Source organism: Furipterus horrens, unplaced genomic scaffold, assembly GCF_987537825.1.
Source record: "Furipterus horrens unplaced genomic scaffold, mFurHor1.1.pri manual_scaffold_2, whole genome shotgun sequence".
NCBI classification, from domain to species: domain Eukaryota; kingdom Metazoa; phylum Chordata; class Mammalia; order Chiroptera; family Furipteridae; genus Furipterus; species Furipterus horrens.
Window position 1 is genome coordinate 192,982,400 of NW_028327172.1, and position 27,573 is coordinate 193,009,972.

At 38.2% G+C, this 27,573-nt stretch overlaps 1 protein-coding gene and 1 pseudogene across 2 annotated transcripts in view; both read left to right on the forward strand.

Moving 5' to 3' along the window:
- RBM47 (RNA binding motif protein 47) overlaps nucleotides 1–27,573 on the forward strand; it is a 118,416-nt gene that overhangs the window by 59,847 nt on the left and 30,996 nt on the right. The gene's annotated exons all lie outside the window — the stretch shown is intronic.
- LOC150020203 (small nuclear ribonucleoprotein G pseudogene) lies at nucleotides 9,970–10,196 on the forward strand (annotated as a pseudogene).

Consider the following 27,573-nt stretch of genomic DNA (forward strand, 5'->3'; position numbering starts at 1 on the left):
AGAAGAGGAAGAGCAAGAAATCGAAAACTTATTTGAAAAAAATAATGAAAGAAACTTGCCTAATTTGGCAAAGGAAATAGACAAACAAACTAGACCCAAAGAGGACCACCCCAAGACACATCATAACTAAAATGCCAAAGGATAAAGATAAAGAGAGAATCTTAAAAGCAGCAAGAGAAAAAAAGAGTTACCAACAAAGGAGTTCCCATAAGACTATCAGCTGATTTCTCAGAAACTTTGCAGACAAGAAGGGACTGTCAAGAAGTACTCAAGATGATGAAAAGCAAAGACCTACAACCAAGATTATTCTACCCAGCAAAGCTATCATTTACAATGGAAGGGCAGATAAAGTGCTTCCCAGACAAGGTATAGATAAAGGAATTCATCATCACCAAGCCATCATTATATGAAATGTTAAAAGGGCTTATTTAAAAAAAAGATGATCAAAACTATGAACATTAAAATGATAACAAAATCACAAATATCAACAACAAAATCTAAAAAATAAAAACTAAAACAAATTAGGCAGACAACCAGAGTGGGAACAGAATCATAGATATGGGGAGCATGTGGAGGGGTGTCAGCTGCGGGGGTGGGGGGGAGATTAGGGGAAATGGTGCAGGGATTAAGAAGCATAGTAGGAGGGTACAGAATAGACAGCAGGATGTTAATAATAGTACAGAAAAGGGTAAAGTCCAAGAACTTATATGCACAATCCATGGACATGGACTAAAGGGGATGGGATTGCTGGAGGAGGGGCGCAGAGGGAAGCAAAGGAAAAAGAAATTGTGACAATTGTAACAGCATAATCAATAAAATGTACTTTAAAAAAAAGAAAACATCAGTGTTTATGTGTGTGCCTTATGTTACCTAGCAATTAAAAGCTATTATCTCAATATCATACTTAACTTTTAATAGAATGTTGTAACATTGTTTGCTTTCCAAGAATCCCTAAGGAGAATTACCAGATTTACCAATAATTTAAGTACATTCAGAAAGGGAATTTAAAGAAGCATCAGTTTTAGGTAACTGTTGTCATGGGATATGTATTACTAGAAGGTTCACTACTGATTATATGCCCAAATCAAGTGTATATTCATCAGACTAAGCAAAACCAGCTTGCTCAATGAAGTAAGTTCAAATTGAAAATGGACATTAGAGTTTTGAAGGTAGGCTGGTACTAGCTCCTGACATTTGTCTCTGCCTTCTAGAATTAGAGGATTATTTTAAAATAAGGAGTATATATAGTTTATATTACAAAAAGGAGGAAGCTTGTTATGAATTTATATTCTCTTAGTTTTCATTAGTTTTAAAACAATCATATAGCAATATTTGCACATGTGAGTCCTTTGAGCAACCCCAGTCAACAAGAGCTCAGGGCAGCAGACAGACATGGTATCACCAGGTGACAAGGCCTTTTAGGGGCTGCAGTTCAGTCATATTAGGTTGTGATCATTGCAGAAAGGCTCTCTAAAGAGAGGGGGGGGGCGGGATCTGAGCACTTATCAGAAGTTAAATATAAGGAACCTCTAGGAAGAACCTTCTTTAATTGGAGAGTCCTTTGTCAGTTTCCCGTTTGAATGCCAGCACTTCTCTTCAAAGATATGTCAGATTAACACCACTCTTCTGCTGTATCAAAAATAATGAAATGCCCTTTTCAGTAAGGGCAAAGAGGCATAAAATAAAATTTTACTAGGAGGAAAAATAACAGCTTATGAGACCTGGAGAGTATGTTTGTTGAATTGGAAAAAAGAATAGGAAGAATGAATTGGGTCAGGTGAGATTACTCTGGGACCTTTTTGGTAACCCCATCGCTATAAAAATATATACCAAAGAAGAGAAGTGTACTGAGGCCCTTTGTTAATTAGGACTCTTGGTTGCAAGTGACAGAAACCCAGTCCCAATAGCTTAAGGAATTAATCAACAAACAAATATATCAAATTATTTTCTATACATCAAATTACATGTATACATACAGACCAGGGCAAAAGTATGCAAAACAAGAGTTTATTCTTGTATTATTAAGTATTGCATTATTTTCCATATGAACAACTGTAAACGTACTTTTGCCTCACTCTGTATATATTTACTTACCTAGAAATTCCAAAGGGTAGACCATGACTGGATTAAAGGATTCAATAGAGGTCATTGGGATTCTATATATAAAATCAGTCTGTTGTCCTTTCTGATTTTTTTTTTTTTCCCCCCGGAAACTTCAGGCTTATATTTTTCATACAACTCTCATTCCTAAGGAAGACCCTACAGCTTTTTCATCACTAGAAGGACTCTGATTCACCTGCCTGGTGCCGCACCTGAGTTCTGGGATATGGAGGGGTTTTCTGTGACGTGGGAAGGTGGATGGACCGGGGAAAGTAGCTTCCTGCTATGCTCCTGTTCTTCCTTTTCTCAGTGCAGGTGCTTCATTGATCTCTGCTTTAGGAATTCCCATATCTTATGCCATGGACTCCAAAGTTCAATTACACCATGTTCCTTGAACTAGCATGGATTTACTGACTCTTAGGGTTGTTTATCTATGCGGCTAAGCCTCTTGATAACTGGTGGAGGTTTTATCATTTCAGGAAGATTTTGCTCTGGGTACACTGCGTACTTGTCTGTATTGAGAAACTTTATTATTTCTTCTTTTACCGAAGAGAAGCCCATTTGCAAATACCTAGTTCTAGAAATTAGTGTCCGAGTACATAGGTCTGATCAGGAGGGAGCCAATATTATTAACTTTATCTCCCTGTTTTGTTCTAAGAGTAAGAAAAGTTCCTGAGCAATTATTGAGTGAAAATAAATGCACCATGGTATTCTGCCATGTATTATGATTATTAAGAGCTTGTGTTTTCTTCCCTAGTCACCTGTACACTTGTTGAAAAGTTCAATTTTATGTCTCTGTTGCATAGAAGTTCAGTAAATATGTATCAAATGATTGACGGAAGATTCAAGGATTTTTTTTTTTTTCCATTTTAGTGGATGCTTCAATTTACCAAAATTAGAATTAAAGTTGAAAATGTGCAATATTAACCCCAGGACATCCACACTTACTTGTTATAATATTAATTTACTATCGTTCGTATCTATCTATATATTATCATACCTACATATTACAATATATACTCGTAGATATAATATCTTCAAAAATAAAACCCGAGGCCCAGCTTTCTTAAGTTGAATTAGGCCTTGATAATTAATGCTCTGGTGGGAGAAGTCAAGAGGCCTTTCCAGTTTCTTACTTCTCACCAAAACTTAAAATATTTTTTCTTCTAAATTCCTAGAGCCCTCTGTGGGACAAGAACTTCACACTCTTTGAGCACTTGCTATGTGCCAAGTGTTCTGTGGACACACTGTCATAGTGAAGTCTCACTGCCACACCCTAAGCCTCCCTCTCAGTCGTTACGAGAATTAATCATTCTCTCCTTCATACCATCTGTCATGACATTTATCACACTGCGTTGTAGGCATTATTCATTTGTATTTCTGTGTCTCTTAGTGGACTGTGAGTTTATCAACTGCAGAGCCTGTGTCTTCTTCCGGTGTGTATTTTCAGGACCCAGCTCATAGTGAGAACTCAAGAAATATGCGATCTTCATGTTATAAATTTGACATCGGAGGCTTGCTCAAGCTTACTAAATCGAAAGTGATAGGTTGGTTTTTGGGCTCGTGTCTGCCAGACTCAAGCTTGTTTTCTTACTGCTAAACCACTCTGGGAAAGCTCAGTTGGCTGGGGTAATGAGGATGGTGGAGGAGGGAAGGTAGAAGGGGATGAGGAAGGAGAGTTGTTGCTCGCTGGGGCTGGGAAAGGAGGTGCATTAGACCAAGGAGTGCTGAGTGAGCAGCGACCAGAGAAAGCATTTCCCTGGGAAGCTAGAACAGAGCCGGAGCACTGAGCCATCCACCAGGACATAACAAAGCTCATTGTCATCATGGGATGCTGTTCTGTGCAGTGAGATTTTTACCTAATAGGCTCTAGGCTCTACTCTGAAGTGAAGTTAGGAAATAACATGCAACACAGGCATCACAGTTCCCTCAGCTGCAGGCCTGAATTTTATTTCTTGGACGGAGGGGGTTGGAATGGGAGAGATTTAGGGGAAGCCTTTGAAATATGTCCTTCTGAAGTAGGGTGGTGAGTGGCACCATCTGCCATATGTCTTCTCTCACATGTTGGGCTTTTTTAAAATAACAGCTTTATTTGGGATATAATTTATATACCATATTCTTCACATATTGAAAGTATAAAATTCAATGGGCTTTAGTATATTCAGAGTTTTGTAACCATTAGAGTTAATTTTAGAACATTTTCATCACCTCCCTAAAAAAGCCCTGTGCCCATTACTAATTACTTCCCTGTTCTTCCCACCCCTCTACCTCCCTATACAACCACTGATCTACTTTCTGTTTATAGATTTGCCTATCATGAACATTTTAAATAAGTGGGATCAATACAATATATGGTTGTTTGTGACTGACCTCTTTCTTGGCTTAATGTCTTCAAGGTTCATCCATGGTGTAGCATGTGTCAGTTCCTGGTCCGTGTGTTACTGAGTAGTATTCCATTGTATAAATATACCACATTTTATTTACCTATGTATTTATTCACCAGTTGATGGACATTTGGGTTGTTTCTACTTTGGGTTATTATGCTGCTACAATCATTCATGTACAAATGTTTGTGTGGTCATAAGTATTCATTTCTCTTGGGTATACACTTAGTAGAATTGCTGGGTCATATGGTAACTCTTGTGTTCAACCTTTTGAGCATCATCTGTCAGACAGTATGAGGATTCCAATTTCTTCCCATCCTTGCCAACACTTGTTATCAGTCTTTTCGATTATAGCTATCATTTTGGTTGTGAAGTGGTATCTCTTCATGGTTTTAATTTACATTTCCGTGATGACTAACTATCTAGAGTAGAGTATTTTTCATGTGCTTTTGGGTCATTTGTACATCTTCTTTGAAGAAATGTCTATTTGAATCCTTTGCCCATTTTAAATCAAGTTATTTGTCTTTTTATTGAGCTTTAAGAGTGCTTTAACTACAAGTCCCTTATTGGATATATAATTTGCAGATATTTCCTCCCATTCTGTGGGTTATTCTTTTACTTTCTCAATCATGTCCTTTGAGGCACAAGAACTTTCAATTTGGTGAAGTGCAGTTTTTTGTTTTTTGGGGTTTTTTTTTGTTGTTGCTTGTGCTCTTGGCATTATATTTAAAAGGCCATTTCCTGATCTAAGGTCACGAAGATTTACACCTATGTTTTTATTCTAAGTGTTTTATACTTTTAGCTCTTAACTTTGTGTGATTGATTTATTATGATTTAATTTTTATATATGGCATTAATTAGGGTCCCAACTTCATTTTCTTGCATGTGGATATCCAATTGTTCTAACATAATTTCTTTAAAAGCCTTTTCTCTTTCCACTGAATGAACTTAACACCCTTGTCATGAATCATTTGGCCAAAGATGTATGTTTGTTTTATTCTGGACTCTCAATTATATCTCATTGATCTTTATGTCTTATCCATATGCCAGTATAATACTGTCTTAATTACTTAGCTTTGTAGAAAGTTTTGAAATTGGGAAATGTGAATCCTCCAACTTTGTTTTTTTCAAGATTGTTAGGGCTATTCTGGACCTCTTTAATTTTCAAACAAATTTTAGGATCAGCTTATCCACTTCTTCCAAGAAGCTAGCTGGAATATTGAGGGGATTGTGTTGAATTTGTAGATCAGTTTAAGGAGTACTGCCATCTTAAATATATTACATATTTCATCCATGAACATGAGATGTTTTTCTATTTGCTTAAATCTTCTTTAATTTCTTTCAACAAATGTTTTATAGATTTCCTATTCTTTTTGATACTATTTTAAATGAAACGGTTTTGTTAACCTCACTTTTTGGCTTGTTCATTGATAGTGTATAGAAATACAATTGATTTTTATGTATTGGTCTTGTGTCCTGCAGCCTTGTTGAACTTGCTTTATTAGTCCTAATAGTGTTTTAGTGGATTCCTTAGGACTTTCTACATACAAGGTCATGTCGCCTGTAAATAAGTGTAGTTTTATTTCTTCCTTCCCAATAAGAATGCTCTTTCCCATTAGGGATGTCCTTTATGTCTTCTTGCCTGATTCCCCTGGCTAAAATCTTCAGTTCAATGTTGAATAGATGTGACAAAGAAAGGCCATTCTTGCTTGGCTCCTGATCTTAAGGGGAAAGCCTGATTCAGTCTATCCATGCAGTCTGATGTTAGCTGTGGGCTCTCGTAGATGATCTTTTTCAAGTTGAAGAAGTTCCTTTGGTTTTTTAGTATGTTGAGTGTTTTAATCATGAAAGGTTGTTGAATTTTATCAAAATTTTAATGTCTATTGAAGTGCTTGTATAGTTTTTGTCCTTTATTAATATGGCATCTTGGATTGATTGACTTTCCTATGTTAAAACCTTGCGTTCCTGCGGTAAATCACTCTTGGTCATGGCGTATAATCCTTTATATGTTGCTGAATTCAGTTTGCTAGTTTTGTTGTTGTTATTGTTCTGGTTGTTGCTACAACAATTCAGCAAAATAAAATTCTGGTTTATTGTTGGGCAACATTGTTTCACATATATATCCAACAGGTCAAAAATATACATATAAATGAATAAACAGCAGCTACATAGACAAAAAAAGGAAGAAAAAACAACCTTTTATCTTTGGTCTTTTTAACCATATTCTACAAACCAACTACTTGTAGTATACTTAAGTCGTCGTCGTCGACGTCGGCAGCCGTCGTCGGCAGCCGTCTGTCTCGAGAGACGATGGTGTAGCTTCTTCAGAGTCTATCTGCACCGCCGAGAATGGTTGTGCAGTCCGACTCGGGAGTGACACGGTATCTGTCTCCTCCCGTGTTGAATCGACATCTTGTGATGATGCTGGAGTGTCCTCTCCAGTGAAGCTGAAGCTACAGAGCCTGGGCAGGGTGATATGGAGGGTCTGCTGTTGCCCATGCAGCAGACCCCCCCTCTCTTCGCAGCTGAAGGATCCAAGGGAAAGACGGAGTCGATACAGCTTGGCTTCAGGTGCGCCGCAGGAGTTGCCCGTGTTGACTACAACGTCAAACCGCCTTAGGGAATCCGGCTCCGGATTTTCTGTCGGGGTTTACTCCCTTAGCCTTTCCCCTGAAGAGGTATGCCGCAAGGCAGCGGAGGTTTTTTGGAGTCAGAGTTTTCCTTTTCTGATGTGCCCTGACTGGAAGATCGAACCAGCGACACTTAGCTCGCAGGCCGACGCTCAATCCACTGAGCCAAACCAGCCAGTGTATAGTTAAGTACATACACAAGAAGTAATAGGAATGCTTGGAATAAAATTGTTTTTGTTGTTGTTTTTGCTTTTTATTTTTTACAAGATTTTTTTCTTTTTTCTTTTTCTTTTTTTCCCTCCTTTGAGATTATAATGAACTTGGGCACACCACAAGTAAAGTCAGAAGTGGAATTAGGGAACACTCCAAAGGCTGGTTTGGTCATCCTGAAATCATTAAAAAGGGCTAACCCCTAACAAAATGTACAAAAATATAAAATGTAAATTTAAAAAATACAAACATTTTCCTTTCTAAAATACTTTTAAGAAAAAAAGCAGAGCCTTGGAAGTTTTGGTTCTTTTTTTCCTCCCCTGTTGCAAATTCATGTTGTGGTTTTGGTTGGGTGGTGGAGAGCCAATTTGCTAGTATTTTGTTGAGGACTTTTGCATATGTATTCATAAGAGATGTTGATGTAGTTTTCTTGTGATGTCTTTGTCTGGATTTTGTAGTAGAGAAATAGTCTCATTAAAATGAGAAATGTTCCATCCTCTCCTATTTTTTGGAAGAGTTTGTAAAGGATTGGTGATAATCATACTTTAAACATCTGGTAGAATTCACTAGTAAAGCTAGTTCCTAGGCTTTTCTTTGTGGAAGATTTTTTTTTTTTAACTTACTAATTTAATCACTTTACTCATTACACATCTATTCAGATTTTCTGTTTCTTCTTTGAGTCTATTTTAATAGTTGTATCTTTCTAGGAATTTGTCCATTACATCTAGGTTATCTAATTTTCTGGCATAAATGTTGTCGATTGTATTTCCTTATAATCTTTTCTATTTATGTGAGCTAAGTAGTGATGGTCCTTTTATTCCTGAGTTTAGTAAATTGAGTCTTTTCTCTTATTTTCTTTGTCGAGCTAAAGGTTTGTCAACTTCGTTGATCTTTTCAAAGAACCAACTTTTGGTTTTATTGATTTTCTTTATTGTTTTTCTAGTCTCCATGTCCTTTATTTCTATTCAAATCCTTATTCTTATTTATTTCCATTTCTTCCTCCTACTGTTCCAAGTTTCGTTTGCTCCTCTTTTTCTAGTTTCCTAAAGTGGAAGGTCAGGTAGTTGACTGCTTTGTAGTTGTTGTCTTCTTTCTCTGTCTCACAAGACAATTTGTGAGTGTGAGTGACCGATGCTGAATCTAAGTCAGTGCCTTCAGACCATCTCCTTTGGGGACAGAGTGACAAGGCAACTGAATATGTGAAGCAGGTACACAGAATAATGGAGGAAGCACTGACCTCTCACTACGATGGAATCTCGGTAGCACTGTGATTCTAGGATCAAAACATAAGGCTCTGGAGTCTGGACGCCTGGGTGCTAATTCTGTCTCTGCCACTGACGAGCCTTAATTGACACATCTGTAAAATACGCAGAAAGACATGTTAGTAACTCATAGTGTTGTTGTAAGGAGTAAATGAACTAGCATGTGACATACTTGGTCGAGAGTTGATATACAGTAAATGCTCACTAAGGATTATTCTCATTTTTGATGTGATTGTTAGGTCACATCTGTGCTGAGCTAACTCTGTGTCAGGTAGCTACAAAGCCCTGAGTTGTGTTAACATTAGTTTGTACTTCTTTGCTGACCATCCATGACTTCACCCGCATAAGGTACCAGGAAGAACGTCACCTGTGTTTGCTACCAGGTGCTGAGACATATTTCCGACTGGGGTGTGGCAGCCCTGGATGTTACTTTCAAACAAGAGATCCTTTCTCAGAAAGAACACAGAGCTTAATTATTTGATCATTCATCCAAATTCTAATAATCACATGAGAACAACGACAGGAAATAGATTTTCCTAACAAATTTAAAATAAGCTCAGGATGGGAGTACCATAAATTATGAAAATGGTATCACTAAAAAATTCTAATTTCTGTTTTATAGTACTTCAACTTCTCTTGAGGTGTGGGTAGAAATGTCCTTCTCTGAACTCACCAGAGGAGCTAACGTTAAAGTCCTGTTATCCAAGGCCTCGTGGGGTAGCATGTTCACCCGGTGCAGCTTTTAGGCACGTGGCTGCAGTTGTGTGCCTAACGGGCATTTCTCATCCTTCAACCAAAAGAATGATCATTACTTTTACAAGAAGAAAAAGGGTATAGATCACTTCTATTCTGGAACCTTTAGTTAGCGTCTTTTAAAATGTAAGTATAGCCACCTGAATAGGATTAGATAAAATAATCCTCAGACATTCAAGCAAAGCATTATTTTATTAACTATAGCTAAATAATATTGTTGTGTTATTACCATTTGAACATAAGTATTTCATATTGAAATAATAGGCAATTATTATTTTAATAGCAATATGTTACTTGTCTTCCTGAAAATTCAGAATATTTTCATGCATACTGTATATTTTTCCCCTTACAACATCTCTGAGGTTGTTATAGGGGAATAGTTATTTCTATTTTACCAATAGGAAGAAGAAGTAAAATATTCTAAAGAGATTTTTCCCAAGATTTTTTATTTAGAAGGGTATGTACAACCAGTACTCAATTACTTTATTATTCTGCCTCCCTCGCTCATGTCCTCTCTTCCTTCCCCTTTCTTTCTCTCTTTCTCTTTCTTTAACCATTAAACCTTTTTATCAAAAGCATCACTAAGTAGTAGACAGGATGGGGACGTATCTTTGAGCTCGCTGAGTAGGCACCATGAACAAAGCTCACTTTCCCAAGTTAAAAAATTTATGGACAAGAAGTTATGATTGAAATTAAATGGTGGCAGACATGTCCAAGGAATATTGTGGGCATTTGATCCCTTTATAAATCTTGTAATAAATGAATGTGTAGAGATGGCAACCAGTGGGTAACAAAACAATATTGGAATGGCGGTAATGTGAAGCAGTAGTATCATCATGTTAGAAGCCTTGGAATGAGTATAAAGAATGGCTGTGTTCACTGGAGAAATCAACTTCTTCCCTATCCCCTTTTCAGATCTCCTGTTTTACTACAGTATAAGGATTGAGTCTTGTACATTTTCACATTGAACTTTTGTTAAATAAACTTTTGTATTGGTTAAAAAAAAAAAAAGAACACAGTTTACAAATGGATAATTAGCTTTCTTTGGTATATTAATTAAGAAGATGAATTTTATCCAAATTGGTGAAAAGTATACTTGTTTTTTGGAAGACTGAATTTATTATGAATCGTCAAAAGATATATTAATACTAACAATTAAATTCCATTTATGTCTCCATACGTGGAGCATGCCATTCTTGTTCTTTGCGTAGTCATGCTTACAAACAAGTGTGCAAGGTTGTGAAAGATGGGGTACATGAGGTGCTGAGGAGACTGCCAGGCTGTGGGTTCTACAGGAGACAATGAGAGTGGCCTGGGGTCAGCAGCACCAATGCCTCTCCAGGTCTGTAGTTCAGTATTATTGCTCAGTATATTTATTGGCTGTCTACTATTTTCCAAAACTTTTAGGCCACTAGCACTTTATATTATTTTTAAGAATGCTGAGACATCAAGTTAAGCCACACACACACTGAGGCACATATAAAGGTGTGTGTGTGTGTGTGTGTGTGTGTACTATACATCATAACTAGACACTGATTTTTGACAGGAAAGAAACAGATGATGTAGAGGTGAAATCACTAACCACAAGGAACATCGCAGTTCCTGAGAATCTGATTCATTCTAGTTTCTTTTTTGTATCATCACATTTTATCTGTCAATCCTCAGTAAAAGTTCCACTGTGGCATAAAAGAACTAATAGATGGCCCTTGACCCTCCTAAGGTAGCTCATGGTATATTTCCCTTCCATGGGAGCACAGGGAATAATTTTTGGTGGCTTTTGGAATTTTAGGACCCTGCTACTCCAGTGACTACTTAAAGAAGTACTGGCATTGACTTCTGAGAACCAAAATGAACCCGAATCCCTGTTTATTATTTAGATTTCTATTTAAAAATTCAACTTGAGAATAAAGTTGAACATACTTTTATGTTTATTGGCCACAGAATTTTCTTTTTCTGTAAATTGCCTATTCATATCTTTGCTCATTTATACTGGGTTATATTTTTCTTATTTTTGTAAGAATTCTTGCATATTAAGAAAATTGACTCTTTATTATATGTGCTGCAACTGACCTCATTGTAGTGGTCTTTGATTTCATTTTAGTAAATATTTCTAAGTTTCATTTAATGTTCAGTTCTTGATAGAAAGAAAAATTCAATTTGAAATTTAGATAAATTCTCAGTTTCAACCTTAGCTAGTATATTTGGTTGTTTAATTTTTCAACCTAAGTTCAATTATTAACTGATGTGTCTCCTGGCACATATGTATGTGCATATATAGAGTAAAAAATGGAGATTAAAATATTATAATTTTTACTTTTCATTTCTATAAGAGAACTAAATACCATTCATGGTATTCTATTTCTTCAATTAATCATGATTTTTTTTTTTTAGTTTTACTTCCAGTCAATGCATCTGTGACAATTACTCAAAATAAATGTAATAAGCAGTTACTGTTAATCACATGCTTCTGTGTTTGAGGGATGTATCTACTTTCTCTTCATAAAAGTGTATTTTTACATTAATGTGTATTTCCAATTCGAAAAAACTGTCCATTTGAGAAATTATAAGGAGTCATGACACTATTATTTTTATCAACACTTCAGATCAAAGTGATTTTCATATGCCTTTTCATAGTTGAAACTCAGGGACTGACGATTTCAGTGTTGGCATTTCTAAGACCGTGCCATTAAAAAGTAACTCCACTGCCATTTCTTGCTCTCCCTGGCTGTGAAACAAAGCTGGAGAAATGAGGGGCTTGTCAGAGCACTGAGGTCTTAAGGGTATGGATTTGAAATCAGGAATTCATAAAGTAGAACTGCAGAGCCACACACATGCATATTCCTACGAGTCAGCGATTGCCACTATTGATGTGGTTTTCCTCCTTCCTGGTTTTTCCATAGCTGCTCACCAAACAGTTAAAAGAGATTGAACTGTGAGGTTTTTGTTCCACAGTGAATCTTAATAAGCTAAAACTTCTTATTATAATTTTTGGCTCCATGTTGTCAATCAAAAATATTTTACCAATAGTTTGAAATTCTTGTCAAAGCAATTAGTGAACTGCTGTGTGTAGTCACTGGCCAGGGGTGAGAGGTTGAAAGCAACTGCCTTGCGCATACTTCCGAAGTAGCTGTCATCTTGTCATGCAAGCAAATGACAATATGAACAAACAAACAAAAAACCTGGCTACTGATAGGTTTATTACAAGATGGTCTTAAACTTTGTGTATAGGCTTAATTTTCAGATGTGGACTTAGGGTGTTTGTACTCTAGAAGTGTTTGCTATTTAAGCAATGTTGTGATGAAACAGGAATTTCTATCCATTTTGCAAGTCTGATTGCAAATAACAAACACTGTTGCCAAATGTATTTAAAAAAGGAAAGAATGCTCTAAGCAATGTGGCACTAGAGTTGTTTGTAGAAAAGTAGATACCTGGGTAAGAAGCCTTTGGAAGATGATGATTCTAGGGGAGAGTTAGGAAAGAAAACAAGGGTCATTTTAGAGAAAACAGAATGGTAGTCCTGGGGATTTTGTGTGTGGGTGTTTGTCTGTTGAAGTCGAGGGGAACCAAGGGAAATTATGCAGCGGTGTGTAGTCAAAGATAACCAGAGGTTTGCAGTTCATGATCAAAAGCTTGTAGTGTCATGGATGACCAAGGATCACATCAAATTCCCTGTATGAGGGTAACATGATCCCAGTCCTACTTGAGGTGGACACTTCTTCCTTCTGCTCTCAGAATGGTTACAGGGAAAGTAGTTACTTAGGGAGGAAAGCAAAGGGGTGGAGGTGGGAGGCTGTGCATGGTTGGTGCTAACTCAGTCAGTGAGAAAGGGAAGCAAAAGAACTGGCAGAACTTAATGATGGGCTGCAAAGGAGAGAATGGGGGCTACAACAAAGAGATTTATTTTACCAAGTCATTTTTATTTTTCTGATGATTAAAGTTATATGCTAAAGATATATAACATAAATGTATGTGTGTATAATGCTAAAATCAGAGAAGGAAAACTCTGACTCCAAAAAACCTCCGCTGCCTTGCGGCATACCTCTTCAGGGGAAAGGTTAAGGGAGTAAACCCCGACAGAAAATCCGGAGCCGGAGTCCCTAAGGCGGTTTGATGTTGTAGTCAACACCGGCAACTCCTGCGGCGCACCTGAACCCAAGCTGTATTGACTCCGTCTTTCCCTTGGACCCTTCAGCTGCGAAGAGAGGGGGGGTCTGCTGCATGGGCAACAGCAGACCCTCCATATCACCCTGCCCAGGCTCTGTAGCTTCAGCTTCACTGGAGAGGACACTCCAGCAACATCGCAAGATGTCGATTCAACACGGGAGGAGACAGATACCGTGTCACTCCCGAGTCTGACTGCACAGCCATTCTCGGCGGTGCAGATAGACTCTGAAGAAGCTACACCATCGTCTCTCGAGACGGACGGCTGCCGACGACGACGACGATAATGCTAAAATCCAGAAGTATATAAAAGTTAAAATTTTAAATCACTCATTCAATATTCATACTACCCAGAGACAACCACTGTCAATATTCTGTTATATTTTTCTAGTTTTTTGTATAGTTATCAGTTGAGATCACATGATACATGCAGTTTTATGTACTGTTTTCTTAATCTGATATAAAACCTTTACTCATGACATTAAAATTCTTCACAAATATAATTTTTAGTGGCTTAGGTACCACCACCACCATTTAACTGTTCCTCTAAGGTCAAACATTTGCATAGTTTCAAGTTTTTATTTTAAAAAATTCTAAGATAATCTATCCTTGTATGTAAACTTCATTTTTTAGTATTTTTTTAGGAGAGCTTCTTTTTTTAAAGATTTTGTTTATTTATTTTTAGAGAGAGAGAGGAAAGAAGGGAAAAAGAGAGGGAGAGAAACATTAATGTGAGAGACAAGCATTGATTGGTTGTCTCCCATACATGCCCCGACCGGGGACCAAACCCACAACCCAGGCATGTACCCAGACCAGGAATCAAACTTGTAGCCTTTGGCTTTGCAGAACTACACCCAGCCAACTGAGTCACACCGATCAGGGCTTTAGGATAGCTTCTTCAAGACATAATTGCTAAGTGAAGACAGTGAACATTTTCTAAGGCTCTTCATAGGTATTATAAAGTTCACTTTTTAAGAATTTTTTGATTAAGTTATACTTGTCTTACCAAAGAGTGACATTTTAGCATTAGTCGTTAAAAATATTTGCTAATATTATTGGTTAAAAGTGATATTGTTTATAATATTTTGCTTTAGTATACATTATTTGCTTACCAATGTGAGATTGAACATTTTGTTGGGTTTGAGAGTCATCTGTGATTTCTAGAAGAAAGACATTAAAATATTTCACATATATATGATGTGTAAATTAATTGGCATACTTCATGTTACTAGCTAACAGGACATCTACACTGAATGAATAATATTTGTTTAGAATTGAAAGTAAAGGCCAAGTAATATAACTGAGGAGTGGATGTACAGGGACGAGGGAAGATCTTAGATTGCAGTCAGTGTAGAGGGTCAGAGAGAAGGGAGGCCAGTAACAAAAAATCTGCAAAAGCAAATCATAGTTAAGAACAGGTTTATGAAGCCCAAGATGAAAAGAGTATCGACTAGACAAAGCAGAAAACTAAGGGGAGAGGGGACAGATGGAGTTAAGGGCCAAACAAAGGGCAGAGGAGAAAGAGGCCTGCAGAGTGGAAAATGGCCGGTTGAGCAGGGGTGGGTAGGTGCAGTCATTACACCCTCCAGCTCGACTTCCATGAGGCCTTGGGAGCTTCCCAAGAGTTTTCCAGACAGGCTCTTATTTATGCCAGTCTTTGTTTCTCTCAAATTTGGCAGGGTGTCCAGGGTATGGACCTTTTGTATAACCTCTACCCCCCACCAAACCAGTGTGTCTCTTAAATTTGTCATTCATCCTTTTTAATAATCTAAGCCACTGTGACTATATTTTGGTGTTTCTTGGCCCTAATATCAGTTATCCATAGTGTATATGTTCTTTTGAGTTAAAGAACAATAAAAAGTACCAGAGAAAACTGGAAGGGAAAGGACCGATGAGTCAAGGACTGAGGACATTGGTTGCCTAAAACCTAAGTTTTTAAAAATAACATTTTAATATGCTGCCTGATGATTAGCAGCACCCATGCTGTATACCTGTTTGTGTTTTTACTGCTTAAGACTGAATGTACTGCTATAAAAAAAGGTCTTCCCTGTATTATTGACATGGCATTATGGCACCACCCTCCTCCCAGTGCTCAGGCTGAAAATATTAGTCCTCCTGCACACTAGCATCCTGCATGCCATCCATTCACCAGCTCTGTCCACTTGGCCTTCAAAAGGCAACTCAAAGTCAACCTCTCTTCTCCCCGCCAGCCCAGTATCACCACTGCCCTGTCAGCCACCATCGTCCCATCCCCCAGGTGACTGGAACAGTCTCCCAAACTACCCTTCTGCTTCCTCTTTTGTGTGCCTCTGATTTCTTCTCCACACCAGAGTGATCTCAAGAAAAAGAAAATCAGAGCACATGACTCCTCTGCTCAGAATCCTCCAATAAGCTCAATGGAACCCAGAGTCTTGCGGGAGGGCCTCACCTGCCCCCTGCCTGCTGTGCTCACTCTGCTGCTGCCCTGCCCCTTCCCCTTCCCTGCTGTCCTTCAGATACCCCAAGCCCCGGGTCTGCTGCCATAGTCTGTCCTTCCTTCTCTGGAACGCTTTTTCTCTGGGTCTCCAAGCATCGCGTCTCTGCTTGAGAGACAAAGGACTTCCCAGACCACCCTAACCAAAACAGCCCCATTTTTCCCTCCTAACCCTGCTTTATTCTCCCTTAGAACACTTACCATTCTGCTCTCCCAAAATGTATACATTTGTTCATTTGTTATGTTTCCCCAACATGATGGGAGGGACCTGGTCTCTCCTGGTCACCATCCATCTCCAGGGTCTAGAACAAAGCCACACACAGCAGATGATCAGTAACCATCTGTTGAAGGATTGAGTAACTCATAAAACCAATTCAAAATTGAGTGTCTTTGCAAAGTAACCCTTTGCTCATAGTTAATTAGGCTCATTATGTCCAAAGATTTGCTTCAGTACTATTTTATGTTCTTCTTTTCCTTGAACACACACTTGTTGCTAATTTTAGCACCCTATTTAAACTGACCAGCCCTGCAGTTGACATGTTATACGTTTTCATGTTTCTGATTAATGACCTAACCTGTGCTTACAGATCCACAGTAGCCAATATATTAATCCATTAGATTTTTTTGCATGGTTTCTACCATTTCCATATTTATTTAAAATTTCTTTAGAATATCCACTTCTATGTTCTCAAAAAGTAAGAGCTCATTTTACAAAGTCATTAAAGAATATGTTCCACAGATAAGCTTAAACAAGAACTGAACCCAAAGATCTTACCAAAAAGTGTTCACAGTCTTTTAAAGACAACATACCTATTTAGCACATGCCAGCTAGTCAAGCCTCTGGCAAGATTCAGTTTCCTGGTTGGTGACCGTACTATAAAATACATTATGTTTAAGGTTAATACCAATATTGATAATACCTACTTCTTGAAGTAAAAAAATTAAAAATCTTTAGAAAAAGGGTTGTTTGTTTTTTGTTTGTTTGTTTTTTAAATCACAATGTGAACAGAATAGTGCATATTTTAAAGTTGCGGGGTTGCGATTGCCCGTGGCTGTACCCTAGTACGACTGTAAATCAGAATGCGGGGTGCTGACATTTCTTTTGGTCAGCTCCCCACATGGCTCCGGTCACCCTGACAATGCTCTCTACTTGACTGCATGGCTGGCTCTTCATGTCTACACAGCACACAGTGCTTCGTTTTGCCTTGTATCTTACGTGTTCTAATTGTCTGACATTTCATTGTTTCTTTAAAAGGAATGATGAGGTCCTAGTTAATAGAGACCACATCAGCGTCCACGTCTTTGACTGCATTTCTCACCGCCCCCACCCCCACACCCTGTGCCCCTTGGAGTTATTGCAACATCACTGACAGTCCTCAGTAAACACCTGTTGGAATGGAGAAGCTCTACACTTGGTAAATCCAGAATGCTAGGGGATTTCTGTGGCAATTTTCAGGAAATTAGTAAGACACCATTTAATTGTAAAGAGCAAAACTCACATAATACTTGGCTAAACCACACACTTGCTGAGCCCTCGTTAACCTGACTGCCCATTCTAAGGAGGGAGTATCTGCTTTTATATTATGACTTAATGTTGCTGGCTTTTCTCTAGCCAGAGTGGAATACAGGGCTTGGACTTGTACACATTGTTTATGACTTTGTAATAGGTGTCTCCTCTCCACCTACACTCAATATTTATTCTGAACTTCCTCTTTTAAAAATAGTCTGTTCAACTGTTACAGGATATATAAAGACGGGTAATTGCTTAGCTTATAAGACACGACAGTTTGCTATGTTAGAGGGGCAGAAAGGAATCACTATAAAATCTAGCAGGTTTCTGAGAATTAATGATGAATGCTGCCTAGAACAGAGGAAGAGTTTAGGGAGAAAATGCCAAGAGAATTGTCTTTAGATTTAAATCCAATTCTGTGGCTTTTTAAAGTTATGGTTTCTCTCACCAAGCATGAAAAGGTTTTCCTACCTGGCTCCAAAGCTACCATCTCCAAAGTTCCTAAGCTCTTCCTGTAAGTACAGAAATGCCTGCCACTAGCAAGGTCAGAGAAGTAAGGTGAAGGGTGGGTAGGTAAATAGAGAGGCAGGTTTAGGAAGAAAGAAGAGAGGAAGAAGGAAGAAAGATAGTTATTCACCTAGGGGTGGTAAAGTGGGATCTACGAGCCAGTCCCTGGATTCAAATCCTCACACCTCTGTTAACTTGTTTGTCTTGGGCAAGTGACTTTATTTCTTGTGCCTCCGTTTTCTCCTCTGTGAAATGGGACAATACTAGTACCTACCTGAGAATGTGTTTATGAGGAGTGCATGTGTTAATATATGTGAAGCACTTAGTAACAGTGTCTTGTGTCTGACAAGGGCTACAGAGAGGAGTTAGCTGCAGAGGTGAAGGTGATGAATTTAAGTGAAGATCCTGCCTTGTGCCTCCCCATCGGCTGCCTCTTGTCAGTGTGGTATGTAATAAATACGGGTGCTTGAGGCCTGCAGGCTCTTCATGAGCGCCCACTTCACTGGAAAGGAGAGAACACTAGAATGACCGTGCTTTTCTGACACATTTACATTTTCAAGTAAAGAAAGAAAATGTTTCTTGCTCCAGTAAAGCTTGAGAGGGAAGGAGGTGGCTGGAGATGGGGTGAGGCTATACTTCATCTAATTCATTGGACTATTCTCTCATGCACTTTGAGAAGTCACAGACAGGCTCTACAGTAGGCACAAGACCATATAATATTACAAAGCCCTTGGATTAGCTCATCCAGTATCAGATACTGGAACCCTAGGCTCTGAAGAAAAGTTAGCAGTCTTGATCCTCTCCCAGCTCTCTCTTCTTCTCTCTGAGTCAGTGTTCCCTGTCCAGGTGAAGGTGAACATTTCTAAGGGTTATCTGCAAGGAGGGTGGGCCTAAAGACTGTGATTATAGGGGGTGAAGAATGAGCTAGAGTGACAGGCCATGGAGATTCCCAGAGCAGCCCAGCCTGGCCAACTTAAGCCCTCCAAAGTTCCTGCTAACCTGAGAGAGTAACGCAGCTTTCCTCTCACTTCAAAACAGTTCTCCCACTCTGGATTTCTTTCCACGGCACCATGTACCCAGCTCCCATTGCTGTACATAAGACGTCTGCTGCTTTGCCCATGTCCACAGGAAATTGCCACTCTGTAAGCAGAAAGTACTTGACATACAATTTAAACAAGTTTAGATATGTGCTTAGATTAAAAGCATAACCCACTAGGAATCGAATAGATTCACAAACTTAATATTTTAAATAAGGGATAACTAATATACTTTCCCTTGTAAGTCAGATTCCACGCAGACACCTCCCCCCCAACACACACACATTCTGTTCTCCTTCCCCGCTGTTTTTGCTCCTTAGCTCTTCCACAGCCTAACACACTGTATAGTTCAGTGCTTTATCCATTCAGTGTCTTCTCCCCCACGAGTCTGCAGGGTTCAGAGAGCAGGGATTTTCCTGTTTGCTCACAGCGATTGCCCCAGTACCTAGAACACTGCCTGACATATAAAAGGTACTTGACAGCACTGACTGAGTGAATGAAATACACAAATGCTACTCTTACAATTTTCCTCTTTAAAACAATGGTATCTACTAAGAGGTTACAATTTTAAATTTTAAAATGAAAGCGCTCAGATCCTTCCCTACTGTCCAGATAGGAGAAACTCTTCATCCCAGATACGGCAATGCCCATTACTTAATTCTTCCTGCTGACAACCACTAATAGGATATTTAACAAATTAACCAAAAGAGAATACTATGGTGGTTTTAATCATACAGGTTTATGAAAGGGTTTATGCAGGTTTATGCAGGTTTATAAAAGCAGAAAATGACTTTAGGTCTGCAGCACTGACAGAAGGAGGGGGATAAGGGGTGTGTGTAAATGCGTACAGCTGCAGTCACTGCCTGACATTGGTTGGGTTTCAATGAGTTTATTTATTATCTGTCTCTCAACCAGAATAAAACTCCAGAGGGCAGGGATTTTTTTCCTTATTAAGTGTTGCATCCAGAGTGCCTAAAATAGGAAATAGCACAGGGTAGAAATTCAATAAATGCCCTCGAATATTGAATGAAGTAAAAGAGATCAATCTCAAAAAGAAGGAAAAAAATTCCTGTCACCCAGACAAAGCCCTTGTTATAATATTGCCGTTCTTCTGGTGGGTCCTGTGTGTCACTTACATCCTTCAGGACTCTCATGGGGTAGCACGCCCTCCTCTCTCTGAACTTGCCTTTCCGGGGCTGGTTAGTTAGCCTACTGGTCAGCCATTACTGCTGACACCATCAATACAGTTCTGTGGCTTTAGTGCCTGTCAGTGACACCTTTTCAGAGGGAGGCTAGTACTTCATTATGTGTGTACAGTATCTTCCTCTTATTCTTTAGTCATGAGTAAATATAATAAACAATTTCAGCAAAGGTTTTGAAATTCTAAATAGTGTAAAATCTGGAAAATGATATACTACGTACTGTTGTATAGAGAGCAAACACATGTTCCCTTGATCTTTACATCAGTATATCCTATCCTTTAGGTAAGTTAAAATACTAAAAAAAAGATAGTGCTCTCTTAGTAGGTTGTAAAGGTGACCTTACTAGTTATTATTTAATTAAAATAGACCACATTACAATTTCCTGCTTTCATATTACGTATTCATAGGCGCTTCACTTCCTCCTCTCCCAGAAGTGCCGGAATATTGTTCCTTTTTTTCAAATCCACGTAGGGCTTATCTGATCTCAAGCTTCTGTTTTGTGTCCATTTTTTTTCTTTGTTGTTGTTTTTTTCTTTTTCCTACATTCTCAGACCTCAGATTTGCCCACTGTCACTCCAACTCTAGAAATAAAGGTGACTTGTTAAAACAAGGGACCACTCCTCCAGGGATGACTTAAGCTTGTTGTAAGTCAGATCTGTCACAAGTTAGGGCAGCAAATGTAGCAGGACACATCCACTATGATGCTGTTGACATTCAGTTTTACACGTTTGCCTCCACTGGGGGCTTTGTAGTAGGAGTCAGTGTCAGTGGCAATTGGAGAAACAGTGACTTTTACTTTTCATGTATACTTTTCTATACATGAATTCATTATAACTAGTGTGCATTGTTTTTTACAAAGACCATATCTTTAATCAGAACCTAGCAATTCAGTTTTATATAATATTTAACGTGATTATAATCTTAGACTTGTTCTGGATTTTGACCCTTTACTAACCTTATGGTATTTTCTAGTCACTATTGATAGCTTTAGATTATATTATTTGTGAGTAATAAAACTGTTTTTAAAATACATAGGTTGATAAGTAGATTTAAGACTTTCTTGTTCACTGTGGCCTTTTTATTCCCCATTGGGCTACTTCAAATTGCTATGGTTTATAGAATTTAATGCAGTTAACAATTACAGAATAACCACGAAGGGAAAACTGGAGACCCCTACTCTGAAATTTTTGTTTTAGGAAGAGTTATAGATTTGTTTATCTCTTAATATACTATGGAGCTCAGTTTATTCCTGGTTCAGACGGTTTCTAATCCCAGATGTCCCACTGCTTTCGGGAGCCCTCCTGAGTTTTTCTGTTCCTTTGTCCCCGAGTGCCCCACCTGGACTGACAAACTCAGCCTCTAGATGAAGTTCCATCTCCTACCTGCTTGGAAAGGAGTGTATTTACTCTGCTTAAGCGCCTCAGGTCCTTCTGGTCCGTTGTTAGGTACAGACTGTTTTATTATTATCAATGAATCATGTTTTACCACTCCTTTCTTTTTCTTTCTACGCCCCTTCCTTTTTCTCTCCACTTCTTACCAGTAAATCCATTTCCAGCTCCACATTGATATGATAAAGTAAAACAAAATGAAAGTTTAGGTCATGTGCTATTTTTGCCAGTATTTTTTTCTTCCAGGCTTATCATAAACATGAATGTTGGTAGTGATTAAGAGGAAAGATAAAGGGTATCCAATCCAGATCATTTACCCCAGAAATAATAAGAAAAAAAGCAATATTTGCTAAATCTATAACATTTCTAAGAAACCATAGTAACATTTTTTGAGCACTTTATATATGCCAAGAAATTTTCTAAGAACTGTACATGTATTTATTCATTAATCCACATAACAACCCAGCTGAAGTAGGGATTACTGTTCTTCTTGTCTGCATCAAGCAGTACAGGTAGTGGGCATCCATCTTATTCTGCGAAGGTAAATTTAAAAAATCACGTGTTTCCTTTTAGTCAGTATTGGTGATTGAATAACATATTTCAGTTAAGTTTCCTCCTGTGAAATTCTAGAGCTGCTGTGTTCTTGGGCCTTCTGTTACAGTGGGTCTTCCATGAAGTTTCGGGGTGCTGTTGAGCATGTTGTATCTGGCGATTTTTACACCTCCCTTCTTTCTGTACCACCCACTCAGAGCTCATTCCAGGTGCCCTTAGCAAATGACTCCCAAGGCATTTAAGTGGCCAAAGCTCATTGACCAATGAGGAGACGTGTGCCCTGTGTAGCAGGTTTATGCAGTTCCTGGGATCAGAGCGAAGGTTGCTTAAGCAAAGCTTTTGTTGCTATTAGCCTGCCGCATCCAGTTTTCAGGACTGGAAAGGTAGGGAACACCTTATTTGTTTTAATTGTATGAGAGGAGGGGATGGTTGTGTTTGGTAAAGGTAATTTAGATCAGGCCGTATAAACAAGTAATCCATTTCTTTTGTTTTTAATGGAAGGCAAACAAATGTGAGGTTTGGGAGAATTTCAAATACTGTACAGTTTACCTTACCAGCAGCAAAACCAAAATTTTTAAGTTATAAACATTTTTTTAAAAATCAGTTCATCTAGCAGCTCTTTACCAGACATTTAGAAAAGCTATGTCTTTACTAAGTCATTATTTCATAAATTGCTGCTATTTAAACTATGGGGGAAAATCAAGAATGTATCAGTGAGGTCCACATTTGTTTTCCACAGTCATTTCAGAGTCTGCCTCTAAAGGAGAAATTTGTGATTTTAAGACATGAGATAATGAAAAAATTAAAGAAGTTACTGGAATTAGTGTTGTGATAATTACTCCATAAAGGTTAACAACAATTAAGACATTTTTGCTGAGAAATTTCTGGGATAAGAAGACTCATATCAATCACTTTTACAAACTAATAGTAAAGTGTATGAAACAGAATTAGTTAATGTTGATTATATGCTTTAAAGACTACAAATAAGTTTCACTTTCATTATAAAGAAAAAAAAGTAGTTTAGTTATATTTTATGTGCTAGTTGAGATTTGTTCTAATATTAACTCAAAGAAACAAGGGAAATAGAATCATTTGCTTCTTTCTATCTGGAAATGGAGCCATTTGAATAGCATTTGAAGCTAATCCTCAAAAGAAAAACCTTCCTCATTATGAATAAAATAATAAACCAATATTGCAACAAAATGTATACCTAAGAAATGTATGTTATTATTGTCATTAGTCTACACCTAATGCTTAGTATTAGAAGGTAAATTTGGCTACACAGAAAAGTGTAACTTGTTCCCATTATTGCTTTTCCCCAGAGATATCTTAATATGGGCTGTATTTTATAATATAAATTAGATAATACATTTGTTTAAAAAGATAACATACAAGAGATGGTACCGTTTGGTAAAAATTTTTAAAGTACTTAGTTAAAACTCTGTTTTTGTCTAATTTGTAAAGAGAATTTTTAGTGTGCCTATTAGTATAAATGCTCAATGATTTAAGGTATCTCAGATTCCCCCTCTTATTATTTTTAATACTCATTTAAAAGGTGTACATCCTGAAACTTTCTACTTTTATTAGATTTGTTAAAATGCCATTTTTTGATAAGTCACTCTCAATGTCTCCTTCATAGTCTCTTACTCTGGGTGACTCCTTGGGGACGGTAGTGTGGGGTGACCAACAGTCACAGAGTTAACTATTCACAGTGGAGAATACTTGCTAGCCATCTTCTCCAGTACAAGTAATTGCTGTTTCTCAAATCCAAGCTGAGGGTCAAAGGTTTTAGACTAACCTCACAGATCAGAGGTCAGGCACGAATTGCTGCAATTTGTAGTTCAATTCTGCCGATACGACAGAATTTCACAGCTATGATGATTGCTTTTTTTCCACTTCTGCACACAGGCCAGGCCAGGCAGTTAACAACGTAATTTGTACAAGTCAGCCCTTGGCACTCAGGTTTAATGAGTAACTAGCTGGTGCCTTAGGTTTCACTGGTACAAGGTGCATATTATAAAAAAGGTCAAATGTTAATGCACAGAGACGGAAGGGGGACTGGGGAGTGATATCTCAATAACCACCACCTATGAAGCATGTAAAGAATTACAATTTGTATTTATTTTAAAAAATCCTATTTGTATGGTGTGAATGCTACTAAAAGGGGTAGATCTTCTTTTTTATTTTTTTAATGTAGTAAGAAAGAAAGGTCTGATTAGAGATTGAGCAGTAGAAAGTGAAATTTCAGGCTCTGTTTACTCCTTTTGTAGGTGTCTGAGATTTCTCAAAAGCTTTCCAAAATGTGACAGCATTTCACAAATCTAGGGAACAAACTGGATAATGAGGGATTTCTGGACCTATGATATTTACAAGTCTCCTACATTCTCTACTCTTCAACCAGAAAGCTGAACTTCTATATTTCTAACCCAGGTTGAGAATATCTATTACTGCTTAAAGCTGAATATCAGAGCTCGAAAAAGTTCTTAGACAGTGGGCTTTGACAATCCGTGGATTTGCCATTCACAGTTTCGAGTCATAAGTGACTCTGAAGCTACAATATAAATATGTATAACTCACCATTTTTGTTATAGCACAACTTCTACTCTTTTAGATTCAGGTGTAGAAGCAGCTAGATTCTTCCATACAGCAGAAGTGTCAAGAGCACAGATTCTGATCTCAGAACTCTTGGGTTTGAATCCCAACTTCATCACTTACAGCTATGGGACCTTAGCCAATGGGAAGCCTCCCCGTGCCCTAGTTTCCTCATCGCCAGGATGAAAATAACCATGGAGTTTGCATCATGGGGTTGTGGTAGAGATTAAATAAGACAATGTACAAGAAGTGCTTAGCACAATGCCTGGTGCACAATAAGCACTCCCTGGACATTAGCTGTTATTAATATTGTTAATATGATTAAATTATATAGTTTGTGAATAAGCCTAGTCTACCCCACATATCATTCCAGCTTGGTTTAGACTTGGTCTTGGCTCTGTTCATTTCACGAAGGACACCAGATATGGCATAGTTGGATACGTTTGAGGATGCATTCCTTTTGAATGTCATGGGCAAGGGTATTTTAAAATTCCTGTTTCAAGTCTAGCACTCTTTCAGATGCTATCTTTTTCACCCCTAGCTGGTTTGCTGTTACAGGCAAAAGCTGTAAAGAGAGATAAATCCAAACCATCTGGTTTCCTTTCAGAGTTGTTTTCATTCTGCCCTTCAGTGGGAAACATTTGAGTTAAAAAAATTCGAGTGATACCACACCAGTGGGCTAATCTTATTCCTGATGATATGTATTTTACTTACTAGGATTCATGCCTCCCAGAAATACCAGAAGTGAAAATCTTAAAAAGTATTTTTTTTTCGTTTTATTCCTGTGGCACATAGAAGTACCACATAGAAGTAGCACTTAGAGAAAAACATAATTTTTACTACCAATAACAATATAAAAATTACATGCTTACATTAAAAAGGGAGTAATATCCCAGATTAATTAAAAGAAGGAAGCACTTACTGGGGGCTAGGACAGAGTGCGGGACACTGGGATTGTAAGAGTGAATCAGGCCTAGATTTTGCCATGGTGAAGTTTACAATTGACTGGACATGATTGCTATCATACCAATTACTGTAAAGTTAAACACTGTAATAGATTACCAATAGTCTAGCATTTCTGTCCTCCAAAGTGTCCATTTCTTTCAACCTAGCGTTAGGAGGAGTGCTGCGAGGGATTATATGATGTTACGGGAATGGATCTCGGGGCTCCAGGGGTGACTTCTAAGGAGTGAGGTTTGAGGAACAATATACGCTGGCTAGGCAGGGGACTGGCGAGGGAACAGCGTGTGTGAGGGGGAAAGTGACACAGGATGGGGCCCACACAAGGAGCCAAGTCTTCCTTACAGGACTTACCAAGAATTTTGACCTTATCCCACGGCAGTGGGAAGATTGATCAGAGGCTTAAGCAGGAAGGTGACATGATCCTATTGTGTATTTTCAAAAGGGCACTTTGCCTGCCATGAGCTAGATTTAGTGCAGCGGGCAGGAGTGGAGGGGACGAAGCCATTTGGGAGGCTACTGCCGGCATCTAGGCAGGACGCGGTGGTTGGCAGTGTACAAGATGCTTTCGAATGTGGTATATTATTTTATCCTTATAACAATTATTGCCTGAAGCGCTACTGTCAGCTACAGTTGAATGGCATGCCTGTCATCAGATGGTGCTGGTGGCAATGAGGACTAGAACTCAGTTATCTGACTCCTGCCCGTGGTCTCCTGGGAGCCTTAGGCCCATGTATCAGCAACCCTGGGTGTGGGTGATTAGTTTCCCTTGAGAAAGGATTTGTTTTTAAGAAACAGAATTATCATTCCTTGGAGGTGGAGGGTGGGGATGAGAAAGTCAATTTTAGCTGAGGTTTATGACTGAAAGTTGAGAAGCAAGCAGAATGTAACATGGGACTTGATATTAAACTGGAGCATCTTTATGGAAAAAAAGATACATTTATTAATTTCATGTATGTATTTATACCCTGCCTCATTTCCAAAAATGGATTTGAAACAACTTTGAAAGCTGCATATGGTATGACAACAAGAGAGGGTAAAATATTGGGGTAGGCAAATTAAGGTGATGCCACAGGTGTCTTAAGCCCCAAAACATTTGCTAAAGAGGGACTCATAATCAACTCAAAGATTCACATGCCCCCACCCCAAAATAAAAACGAACCAAGTGATCTGCTTTGAGTAGCTTTTCCTTCTACTGGGATCTAGGAAAGTTCCCCATTTGGTCATCATAAAGACTCCATGATGTAGTGAGCAGTGTGCATACCTGCTTTATAGAATGAGTGAGTGAAGGAATTAGAGTGAATTAACCCAATTAATGCCTGGAAACCATTTCTTGTTAGTATACCAAGTTACGTGACCTTTGGGTGAAACAGTTTCCTCCACTGTAAAATCAAAGATTTGGACTAAAGCTAGACTTCTCAAAGTGGGTGCCATGGGGTACCTAACAATGTGTCAGGGGGAATGTGAAGCCATAGGGAAGAAGTGGCGTATGGGTTTTGCTTGAAGATTTTAGTGACAAAATAACATTAAAATTTTTTATGAAATGTATTTGGAGTCATTCTGGAAACTAAGAATTGAACCTAAGCGTTTCATTGGAGGGAAATTTTCTCTTTCTTACATAGCCATGAGAAGCACATCAATAACCCTTCTTTCTTTCATAAAGATATAACAAACTATATAAAGCCTATAATTTTATGTATATATGAATAATTTGCTTTCAGTTCATGGAGTTTACATGTCCATTACTTTGATACTAGTTTTTAAACAGGGAAATCTTGCCATTATGCGATGAGAGAAAACACAATTCTGTACAAATAATATGTGCCAAGAATGATGCTTTATAAGTATCTTC